This window comes from Babylonia areolata, chromosome 21 (genome assembly GCF_041734735.1).
Source record: "Babylonia areolata isolate BAREFJ2019XMU chromosome 21, ASM4173473v1, whole genome shotgun sequence".
Classification (NCBI taxonomy): Eukaryota; Metazoa; Mollusca; class Gastropoda; order Neogastropoda; family Buccinidae; genus Babylonia; species Babylonia areolata.
The window spans coordinates 44,831,370-44,843,048 of NC_134896.1; the positions used below are offsets into that span (position 1 = coordinate 44,831,370).

Sequence of the window (11,679 nt, forward strand, 5' to 3'; positions counted from 1 at the left end):
AGTATTTTCCGAAAAAGACCGCTTCAGTGAATGAACATAGTGATAGCCCTGTACACGGAGAGTAAAACACACAAGTGTTTTATGTATTGAGTATAACTTCAAAATGTAATGTTTAAGATGAGAAAGATCAGTTTAAAGCAAATTAAACCCCCTAGCATTAATTACAGATTAATTTCCCTTTTTTTTACTAGCTGCACCAAAGAAGTATAACTTCAATCCTTAGCAAAAGAATTTCCTGTTTGAACAAAAAATGATAAAAATGACTGCTCTTGATGCTGTGTCAGAATATCAGATCAAAGTGCCAAGTTTAGAGAATTAAAAATATATAAATATAATAGTAAATTGAGTTTGCATATAATTTGGCTTCTTTTTTTTCTTCTTTTTTGTGCCCATCCCAGAGGTGCAATATTGTTTTAAACAAGATAACTAGAAAGAAATACATTTTTCCTATTTTTATGCCGAATTTGGTGTAAACTGACAAAGTATTTGCAGAGAAAATGGCAATGTTAAAGTTTACCACCCCCCTCCCACACACACACACACGCGCGCGCGCACACACAACCGAACACCGGATTAAAACATAGACTCACTTTGTTTACACAAGTGAGTCCAAAACGACATGTTGCGAAGTGCCGAAGGCTATGGCCATGTCTTCTTTACCGCGTTAAACAATTTCTTAAATAATCGAGATATACCACAATAATGATTTAAACGGTGTTATCACCTCGAATACCGTAATCGATTCATGACGGAAAAAAACATACGTTTAAATACTACTTTTTGAACGTGACTGGTAGGTCCAGTTTAGTATGCGAGTATAATCATCATTATTCTCGAACCGAATGTGCGTGGTTCGAACCTGCTAACGTACACTTTTCTTTCCCCCGAAGCTTTATATCATTAAATACAGAACACATTTCCATTTTTTTTACTGGATAAAGCGTGCATCACAAGTGAATCTTGAAGGCCTTGCCTCTCGTTTTCTTCTACTTCTTTTTTTTTTCTTTTTTTCTTTTCTTTTTCTTTTTCATCTTTCGTTCTTTCGTTATTAAGTCATTCATTTCTTCTTTCCCCACAATTCGTTTTTAACTCGGTCTTTTTTCCTTGCTTCAATTCCCATATCTTCTTTTTTCATTCCGTCCTTACTTCCTTCCTCAATTTCTTATTTTATTGCTTTCTTTTCTTTTTCAGTCGTTCCCCGTTTCTTCATATTATTTTTATTCTTTCTTGACTTCCTTTCGTCTTCAACATCATCAACACACAGCAAAACAAATGGCGACCAATTGGCGTTTACTATGAAACCGCTGATTTGTTGTGCCCATTCAGCGGTTAACTGAGCACCGCCAAATTGTTGCCGACGACAATTCTGTGGAGGTGACAACTGGGAGCGGAAGGACAAACACGGAGAGGAAGAGAGAGAAACTGGAAGAGGAAGAAAGAGAAACTGGGAGGGGATGAGAGAAAACGTGGAAAGAAGAGAGAAGAAATGGGAGAAGACGGGACAGGAACAGGGAGAGTAACATACAGAAACAGGAAGAGGAAGAAACAGGCAGATAATAAGAGAAATTGGGAGAGGAATGGTCAGGAACATGTAGAGGGACAGAGAGAAACAGGGAAAGGAAGGGACAAAAACAAGGAATGGAAAGGACAGGACAGAGACAGAAAGAGAGAGAAACGGGGAGAGGAAGAGAGATAAACAGGGACAGGAAGACAGAGGAGACTAAACAGGGAGAGGAAGAAAGATAAACAGGGTGAGAGATAAAGAGAGAAACTGGGAGGGGAATGGACTATAACATGGAGATGAAGAGAAAGAAACAAGGACAGGAAAAGATGGAAACTGGGAAAGGAATGAGCTGCAACTGTGAGTGAGAAACTGGGAGAGGAAGAGAAGAGGGAGAGGGAGACAAAGAAACAGGGAAAGGAAGAAATAGAAACTGGGAGAGGAAGGGACAGAAACGGAGTGAGAAAGAAACAGGGAGAGGAAAAGAGAGACAGGCGAGAAGAAGAGAGAGAAAATGGGGGAGAAAGGCAGTAAAAGGGGGAGGGAGAGGGCGGGACAAAAACAGGGAGAGGAAGAAAGAGAAATATTTGTATTTGTATTTGTTTTTATCACAACAGATTTCTCTGAGAGGAAGACAGACGGACAGGAAAAGGAAGAGAGAAAAGGCAGAGATGGGAAGAGTCATAGACTGGGAGAGGAAGAGAGAAGAACAAGGAGATACAGAAACTCGGAGAGGAAGAGAAAGAAACAGGAAGACGAAGAGAAAGGAACAGGAAGGGGAAGAAAGAGAAACATGGTCTCTAGAGAAACAGGGAGAAACTGGAAGGGGAGGGGACATAAACAAAACATGAAGAGAAAGAGAGGGAAAAACTGGGAGAGGAAGAGAGAGAAAACGGAAGGAAGAGAAAGAAATTGAGAGAGGACAGGACAGAAACAGGGAGACGAAGAGTAAGATACAGAAACAGGGAGAGGAAGCGAGTGAAGCTGGGAGGTAAGGATATAAATTGGGAGAAGAAGTGAGAAACAAGGAAGAAACGGGTAAGAGAGAAACTGGGAAGGGAAGGGACAGGACAGAAACAGAGAGATAAACAGGGAGAAGGGAACGAAACACGGAGAGGGAGGGACAGAATAGGGAGAAACGGGGAGAGGGAGAGAGAGAAAAAAACAAAAACATGGAGAGACAAAGAGAGAAACAGGGAGGGGAAGATACAAAAACATCGCGCCCGTGTGTGTGTGTATGTGTGTGTGTGTGTGCGCGCGCGCGCGACTTACGTGTATGTGTTTGTACGCGTGTGTTCGGTGAAGGAGGGGAGACAGACATGAGGATATCGAGACAGACATTCTGTTTAACGTGCAGTTTGCAATGTCACAGCCATAAAAGGTTTGGGAGACCAACAACTGCAGTCATCTTTTCAATCGCTCTCAAGCTGAATTACCGTCGGCCGACGTGACTAAGTCTGAAACTAAAAACGCCTGTGAAACTGACATTTCTCTGTCTCTTATTCACCGCGGTCTACATGACAGCGCATTACAAGTGCGTATTCAAAGGACATACACGTATTAATGTATGTGTGTGTGTGTGTGTGTGTGAGTGAGAGTGTGTCTGTGTGTACGCGCGCGCAGGCTAGCAACCTAGGAGGCGTGATGATAAGGAATGGGAAGAATAAGTCGTCACAGCAGCTTGTGTATGTATTTCTTAAAAACGAGAGTGAGCTGCACAGTCATATGTGAAATTAACCATAGTATTAAGCTCATTTTGATTTGCACAGTCATACCTGAACTTAACGATAGTAATATTATGTTCATTATGAGTTTCAATCATATGTGAACTTGACCCGTATGTTCATTATGAGTTTCGGTCATATGTGAACTTGACCACAGTATCATGTTCATTACAAGTTGCAGAATTCTGTGTGAACAATGAACGGTGAGGATCCACCATATCACGTTGTCATGTAATTCAGTCACAATGTTGTTACAATAACGTTACCACATCAGAGCAAATGTCACTCCCGAATCAAATACATAGTGTTTTTGAAACGATTCCCAACTCCAGAATTCTGCTTATCCCTTTGACTTTCCAAATCTTGCCAGTAATTTGAAAAATTGTATTAAAGATGCGGCCAGGTGGATGAGTGAGAACAAGCTGAAGTTGAGTGAGGATTAAACTGGTTAAACTGCCACTGGGACAAAATCAAAGATTAACCAGGTCACCTTTACCCGTATGTCCATCTGTGGCTGTGACATACCATACTCTCAGTCTGTCAGAAACCTTGGCATCTACTTATATGAAAAACTCACTATGAATGCATATGTCAAACACACATGCCATTCTGTCAATTATGGAGATAGGGCAAAATTTGCTCCTTCCTCTCCACTGCTGTTGCCAACAAACTCACTATTTCTTTCATCCTATCCAAACTGGACTGCCGTCAATCTCTCCTTGATGGTCTCCCTGATAATAATCGCAATAAACTTCAACGCATTCAGAATCATGCAGCCTGGCTTGTGCTCCATAAGCCCAGGCATGAGAGTGCAAGAACACTGATCAGAACACATCACTGGCTTCCTGTGAAGGCTAGAATTCAATATAAATTCACTTACCTTTGCTCTCAGAGTCTTTATCACAACAATATGCCACCATATCTTTCAGATCTTCTCCATCTATACCATCGTTCTAAGACACGATGCTTTTTGACTCCTCTTTGCTGACAGTCCCTTGGTTCTCCTCGAGACCTTTGGCAAAAAAAAACACAAACAAACCCTGTCTTTGGAACCACTGTCTGGAACTTCCAACCTCCATCCCTCAGAAAAACTCTTGTTTCTTAACTTTTAAAAAGAACCTGAAGGTGCACCTCTCTCCTGATATGTTTGTGTGTGAGCTGTTTTTGACTCACTTGTGTAAACAAAGTGAGTCTATGTTTTAACCCGGTGTTCGGTTGTCTGTGTGTGTGTGTGTGTGTGTGTGTGTGTGTGTGTGGTAAACTTTAATATTGACACTTTCTCTGTAAATACTTTGTCAGCTGACACCAAATTAGGCATAAAAATAGGAAAAATTCAGTTCTTTTTAGTCATCTTGTTTAAAACAATATTGCGCCTCTGGGATGGGCACAAAAAAATAAAGAATGAAGCCTAATTATATGCAAACTGCATTTACTGTTATATTTATATTTTTTGTATTCTCTAAACTTGGCACTTTATCTGATATTCTGACCCAACAGCTAGAGCATTCATTATTATCATTTTTTGTTCAAACAGGAACTTCTTTTGCTAAGCATGGAAGTTTTATTTATTTTGCAAACGTTTTGGTGCAGATAGTAAAAAAGGGAGATTACTCTGTAATGCTAGGGGAGTTAATTTGCTTTAAACTGATCTTTCTCATCTTAAACATTACATTTTGAAATTATACTCAATACATAAAAAGCTTGGATTTTTTTTTTAAGTGTATCACAAGTGAGTCTTGAAGGCCTTGCCTCTCTTGTTTGTTTGTTTGTGGGTATGTTGTTGGGGAGTTGTGTACTGAAAATTACTTGGGCATTGCTATGTATGTGACTGATTGAACAACAGGAATTTCGCTCAGTTTTAAGTATCCTGTGTTTGTTGTTGTGGTGTTGTCTGGGGAGGATGAGAAAGACTGACTGTAAGCATTTGTGATTTTAGATTAATGTATGCGGTCTGTTTTAAGTAAATTATGATTTGTGTTTAAGTATTGTGATATGGTTATATGCAGTGTTACCTGGACTTCATTGCTGTGATATAATGAAATGTTAATTATCTAGGTAATATGATGTATGATAAATATGATGAGTGTTGTGTTGTATATAAATATGATGGTTTTTTATGTGTCTGTACATATCTTAGTGTTTCATTGGATGCCTGTGCAGGGTTATGTGTGTACATTTTTCATTTTAGCATTTAAATGCATGTTTTACTTGTCAGTCTTTACACTGTACAGTGCAAATGAGCATGTTTTATGCAGAAAGGTGCTATATAAATTGGATTATTATTATAATTTCTCATTTTCTATTGTCTTTATAATATTTTTTTAAACAAAATAACAAAGGTCACCAACTGCATCCAGATTAAATCTGTGTCCTTAGTTATTTCAGCAGTGAATGAGATCAATATTAAACCAAATCATCACATATTCCACTGGATAATGACTACTTTCATAGGGAATCATCTCCCAAACAATGTGAAGTCACAAATATGTATCTGCTCTATTGCTGTTTGAATGGTACTCTGGTCTGAATTGTTCTGGCACTGACCCATTTTTATATTCAGTGAGGAAAACCAGTGTGTGTGTGTGTGTGTGTGTGTGTGTGCGTGCGTGCGTGCATGTGTGCATGCATGCGTGCGTGCGTGTGTGTGTGTGTGTGTACTTCTGTCATGCATGCACTTAACTTGTGCAATGTGCATACATGCATGTTTCAGCATAAGTGGTTGGTGTGCTCTCAAGAGCATACGAGTGTGGAAATAGTTGTTAAAACATGACTGCATAAATATGCAGTTCAATAAGTTCAAGCATGCAATCATTGGTGCACTTGTACCATTACATATAACCAAACCATTTTGCTCACATGTATAATCACAAATACTGTATGGCCATTGGAGAGTGATGAGTTAAAATTGTAGTGTGTGTGCGTGTGCAATGTAATGTGATGTGGTGTGACAGGCTAGGATATGATGTGATGTTAAATAAGCATTTACTTATCAAATAAAGAAACATATGTTATTATATGTGCACAGATACATGAAAGCAGGAAAAAAAACCAAAAAAAAACCAGCACACTGCAAAAAGCAAAGAATTTTTCTTTAAAAAAATTCTAATGGAAAAAAATCATGGCTGTACTTTAAATTCATCCAAGAAATTCATTTCATATTAACATGTTAAGACCTTATAAATGTGTAACAGGAAAGCTTCAGCACTGTGTTTTTCGGGAAACTGACAGTTTGGAAATTCATATTCTTAAGTCACAGTTAGAAACAAATCCATCTTAGATGTCTAGAATAAAACTTTCCTATATTGTCACATGTATTTGTTATAGTATTTCTAAGTAGAAATGTGTAGTGCACAGCTGTTCATCTAATCTGGCCCTCCATATCACTGAACATGAAGAGTCCAACAAACGGTGCACAGCAAGAGTTGGGCAAGACACAATGTCAGTGTGTGCATGTTGAATTATACACAGGTTGGGGTGACCTGACAAGCATTCTGTCCTGTGCCCAATATGAAGGGTACAGTGTGGGCTTTGTGCAGCCAGCTGGCAGCCAAGTCCTGCAGCATAGTCCTGCCTGTGGCCTTTGACAGCTGTCTCTCCCCTCTGCCTCACTTTCTTTACCTCTCTCTCACAAACACACACAGCACTTCCCACTCACACATACACATGCAACACTGGAAAAAGTAGTACATCCCTCATATAACAGCAAATTAGACTAAACTGTTACTCAAATGCAATACAAAAAAGATAAGTTTTCATCTAAGACTTGAAAGAGTCCAGAGAAGGGCCTTTCACAGGTCAGCAGGCAGTGAGTTCCAGGGGCTGAGAAACTAAATGATCAGTGACCAAAGGTTTTCGGATTCGTGTTCCGCACCTGAAGTAACCTTTCCGCTGAAGATCGAAGTAACCGGGAAGACTGATAAGTTGTGAGTGAAGAAAGGAGATACTGTGGGAGTGTACATCAAAAAAAGCAGTATGCAGGCGAGGCAATTATGAACTGAATGCGAAATTAAGTTGGAAACCAATGCAGCTCTTTGACCAAAGGTGTCACATGCTCATGCTTAGATTTCAGCACTACAAGTTTAGCTGCACTGTTCTGAGCTTTCTGCAAATGACTGATCTTATCAGCTTGAAGACCCACGAGTACTGAATTGCAGTAATTCAGACATGATGTAACAGCGGAGGAGACAAGTCTAACCATGGCAGTCTTTAAAAGATATGAACAAATGCTGGCAATTTTCTGAATTTGGAGAAAAGCTGCATGGCAGATGGATTTAACATGTTGCTGCATGGACAATATTTGGTCTAGATTTACACCAATGTACTTGACAAAAGGTTTGAAAAGAACTCTTTCACCCCCAGTGTTAGCAAATGCACTGTCCACTTTACAAAGGGGTGTTATAGTGTGCCGGCAGTGTGACCCCCACCACCCACACTCTGTCCCCCTTCCCTCTCCATCCCTTCCCCCCCCCCCAGCCCCCCTTCTTATCTCCCTTCCCGCTCCATCCAAAGTCCAGTCTTTGAGGTCGCGCCGACACCGCGCCACCCTCCCTCCTTCCACCCTCCCACACCCCCACTCCCTAGTTGGCCCTCTTTGGTCAGCGACGCCGCGTCACCCGCCCCAGCTGTAGGAACACGTGCAGTTATGTGATGTCTGCTACAATCCCTGTGCTGAAACAGATGTCGGCGTGTTCAAAACATGCTTGTGTCGGCATGTCGGAACATCCTGTGTGGCAGCCTGTCTTTCAAGTCGTTCCCCATCTCCCCTTTCACAAACATGGCTGAGATAGATGGCGGGACTTCGGAACTTAAGCAAGGAAGAAATTATGCTAATGTGAACTTTGATCATGCCGGCTAACATGCCGAGAGTTGTATTGTCCTGTCTCCCCAATCTCTTTGTGACGTAAACAGGTGAACTTGTCATAGAATGTGTGTAGAAACAAGTGGGCTGAATTGTAGCAAATCAGATCAATCTGTTGAATTGGACAACTTGAATCGGGATTAAGTAGTGAATCTGTCAGTCATTCACACAGCGTCACTAGAACAAGCAAAGTTTGGTTATTTCAGTTCAACTAGTTGGGAGAGTGAGTGTTGTAGCTTGCATTAGTATGCATAGTATGTTGTGGGAAGGGATAAAACCAGTCAGCACAGCCAGTTCTTAGCTGTCTCCCAGAAAAACTGACTGACACAGGCTGACTGAACGGTGATGTGAGGTGCAAGGAAATCCTTGTTGGGCTGTGAGTACACAACTTGTAATGGTTTTATGCTATGTTGATAACTTAGTTGTGTTGGGAAACTATGTTTTGTGTCAGTGAACAGCCTGTTTAAGTTGATCTTGTGGCTTGTGGAAAGAAAAGGGGTTAATGTGTGAAAGCTACCCACTGAGGGAAGTACTGGCCTATATCTTTTGAGTCCCCCCCCCCCCTTTCTGTTTTGTTAAAGATATCTTGTTCTGTATTTTTGATGTATTACTTACTTGTTTTGTATATAATAGGTGGTAATGGTTCAGTGTGAACTGAACAGATCTATAGGCTAACACATTGTCAGTGTGTGTTGAGGGTTTTTCATGTGTGTGTGTGTTTGCACATGGGGGTAACAGCAAGTGTTATGGAACACATGTTTGATTTGTTGATTGTTGTGGTAACATGTGTAGGAGTTGTGCTATGTGTCAGTGGTTTACTTTGTTCAGACAAAGTGGGAAAGCACATTTTAATGTGATTAATGAGTTGGTTAACAATGAGAGCACTGAGGGTCAGTGCTATGTTGTTGCATATTGCTGTTTACCAGAGAGATATGTTGGAAGTAATGATTTCCATACATGTACTTGTGTCAGTGGGGCACTTTATGAAGGCAAAGAAATTTGTTTGGTCATGGTAACACACAGTTTTATTGTATGATGGGTAACATGAGTTGAACACTCTGGGATGTATTGGTCAGTCATAGGTATGGTGCACAGTATGGTATGTCACTGGTGGTGGCAGGTAAGCTTGATGAAGCTTGTATTACCTCACAGAGATTTATGTGTGAGAGGAGTGCATACTGGTGGACATATAATGAAAGGTACTGAGAGGGTATAGGCCTTTCATGTCAGTGATGTCAGGATACTTTGAGATTTCACCTGACCTGGGTTTGGGTTGTGTGTTTGTGTTCCAGGTGTGCTGCTTGTAGATGCTGCTTGTAGGTGCTGCTTTAGGTTTAGGGTGAACTTTTCACTGTGTGCTGCTTGTAGGAAGTACTTGAAGTAGGCAGTGTGTGCTGCGTTTGTGTGTGTTGCTTTTGCTAAGTAGGGTGAACTGCTTAGTGTGTATTGTAAAGTAAACACTCTATAAAAACTACTCCATGTGGCCCTGCTATTGGTGTGAGGAGAGCAAGTGTGTGTGTGCATCATCAGTCGATCCTATATCCCCCTGTCTGCTCCCATCTCCCTTGGAATATAACTGAACCACAACACTTTCGAGAACACAGTTTTTTACAGGTATGGTGCTGAGCCCACTGGCATGACCTCAGTCTTGTAGAATTCGATTTTGTTGCTGCTCATTCAGGCAAACACGTGATCAATACAATTCTGACTATCAAATAAAGCAGTAGAAAGTTCTGTGGGACATGAACTTTTGGATAATTCAGTGTCATCAGTGTATTTGGGGTATTCACAAGCACAAGAACCAATCACATGAGAGAAAGGCTGAATGTACTAAATAAACAGTATTGGCCCCATCACTGTACCCTGAGGTACTCCGTAAACAAGATATGACAACATACAGATAATATATATATATATATATATATATATATATATATATAATTATACAAATATTAAGTCTGTCTTGGATATATCCACATTCCTTCCCCTCCACTCCTCTCCATGACTGGCGGATTTAACATGCCTTGTGAACACTATTCATTCTGTCTTGAGGCGAAAAATTGTAGATATTGCCATATATATATGTGTGTGTGAAAAAATGCCATGTCAGTATGTGTGTGTAAGAGTAATTTCTCAAAAGCATCCAATGAAACTGAAACAATGGGAAATATGAACTGGGGTAAAATACCAATTCACTTATACCTTTAAAAAAAACAGTAAGCACAAACGAATAAAGTGAATGTCTAAACAGCACATTGACAGGCAGTCATTTCTCTTGAACAAGAACATGGCACAAATACTGTATTACACTGCTGTTCCTGAGTGACACTGTTTTTGTTTTTCTTCCGTTCACAAATCGCTATATTTAGCGCAGCATGTAGCAGTCTAAAGTTTGGCAATATCCAAATGTTTCCCTTAAAGACAGAATGAGCAGTGTTCACAACAAAGCCGGGACGTTCACTCCACCAGTCACACACTGGAGTGAGGAAAGGAAATGTGCTTGTATAGGTTTGGCCTGGTCTGCACAGGCAAAATAATCATCAGCTGATTCATGTTTATGCTAAATGTCGATCAATACTCGAAATTTCCCCAAACTGTTTTAAGTGAGTAAACCGAACGTGCTCAGTTCTTTCTCGTTACAGTAGTTTCGTAATCACATTTGCTTCACATGGTGGACTGATTATTAACTTCTGGACCCCGGCCAAACAGGGCAGTAACTGATTGATTCGAAAGCATATGCAGGCAAACTAGTGTAACAAGCGGCCCGGATCACATACACACTGGCAATTACCTTGGCCCTATATGGGCCTGGCCAACATCAGAGAACCTCTCAATCAGCAAGAGCTAGTTTTCAACACACACACACACACACACACACTGGGAAACATACATGGTCCGATTCGCTTTTCCGTCACCGCACAGCACAAACACCGAACAGGCTTGTCGCTGGCTCACCAATGGCCTCCAGCGCATCTATTGTGGTTGTGCGGAGTGATGAAACTATGAAATGCAATCGTATGCAGATCTGGCGTAAAACGAAAGAAGGCCAATCTTACCTTGCACAGCGAAGAAAAAAGCTGAACATTCAGTGCTTATATTCCGTTCCACAGATGTCCATCACAACCCTATGGGCTGGGTCAACTTTCCACACTAATACTGTCAAGTCTGCTGGCGGCCCGTTTGGCCTCAACAGGGAAAAAAAGTTATTTCGGGTCAGCATCTGCAATGTCAGAATGACCTCATCTTACCTACTTCTCGAGGTCAACCACCGCCGAGGTCGCAAGCAGTCCGCGCTCGCTCTCTTTGCTTGCCTGCTTTCAGTCGATTCGCTGCCTTCGCATGCTTGCAATAAAGTTTTTCGTCCTTTCTTTTCAGTACTTTTTCGATTCGCTGCGGACTGTACTGCATGCAGATAAAACGACCACATTTAAACACAAAGAGAACTTTGCCTTTTCTGAGAGGAATTTCAAAGCGAAACTTGCGAGCAAACTGACCGCTCTAACAATCTGGGTCAAAGCAAACTCATGCAAGGTCACTGGGACATCCTGAATTGCTCGAACTCTTTCGGGTCAATTAACTCTCTCGCCATAAAAGCT

General features: G+C 40.9%; 1 protein-coding gene across 2 annotated transcripts in view; it reads right to left on the minus strand.

Moving 5' to 3' along the window:
• LOC143296333 (uncharacterized) overlaps positions 1–11,502 on the minus strand; it is a 108,972-nt gene extending 97,470 nt beyond the window's left edge. For both annotated transcript variants that reach the window (XM_076608204.1, XM_076608203.1), the window contains exon 1: positions 11,140–11,502. The gene's annotated coding sequence lies outside the window, so the exon portion shown is untranslated. The remainder of the gene's footprint in view (positions 1–11,139) is intronic.
• Positions 11,503–11,679: the final 177 nt, after the last annotated feature.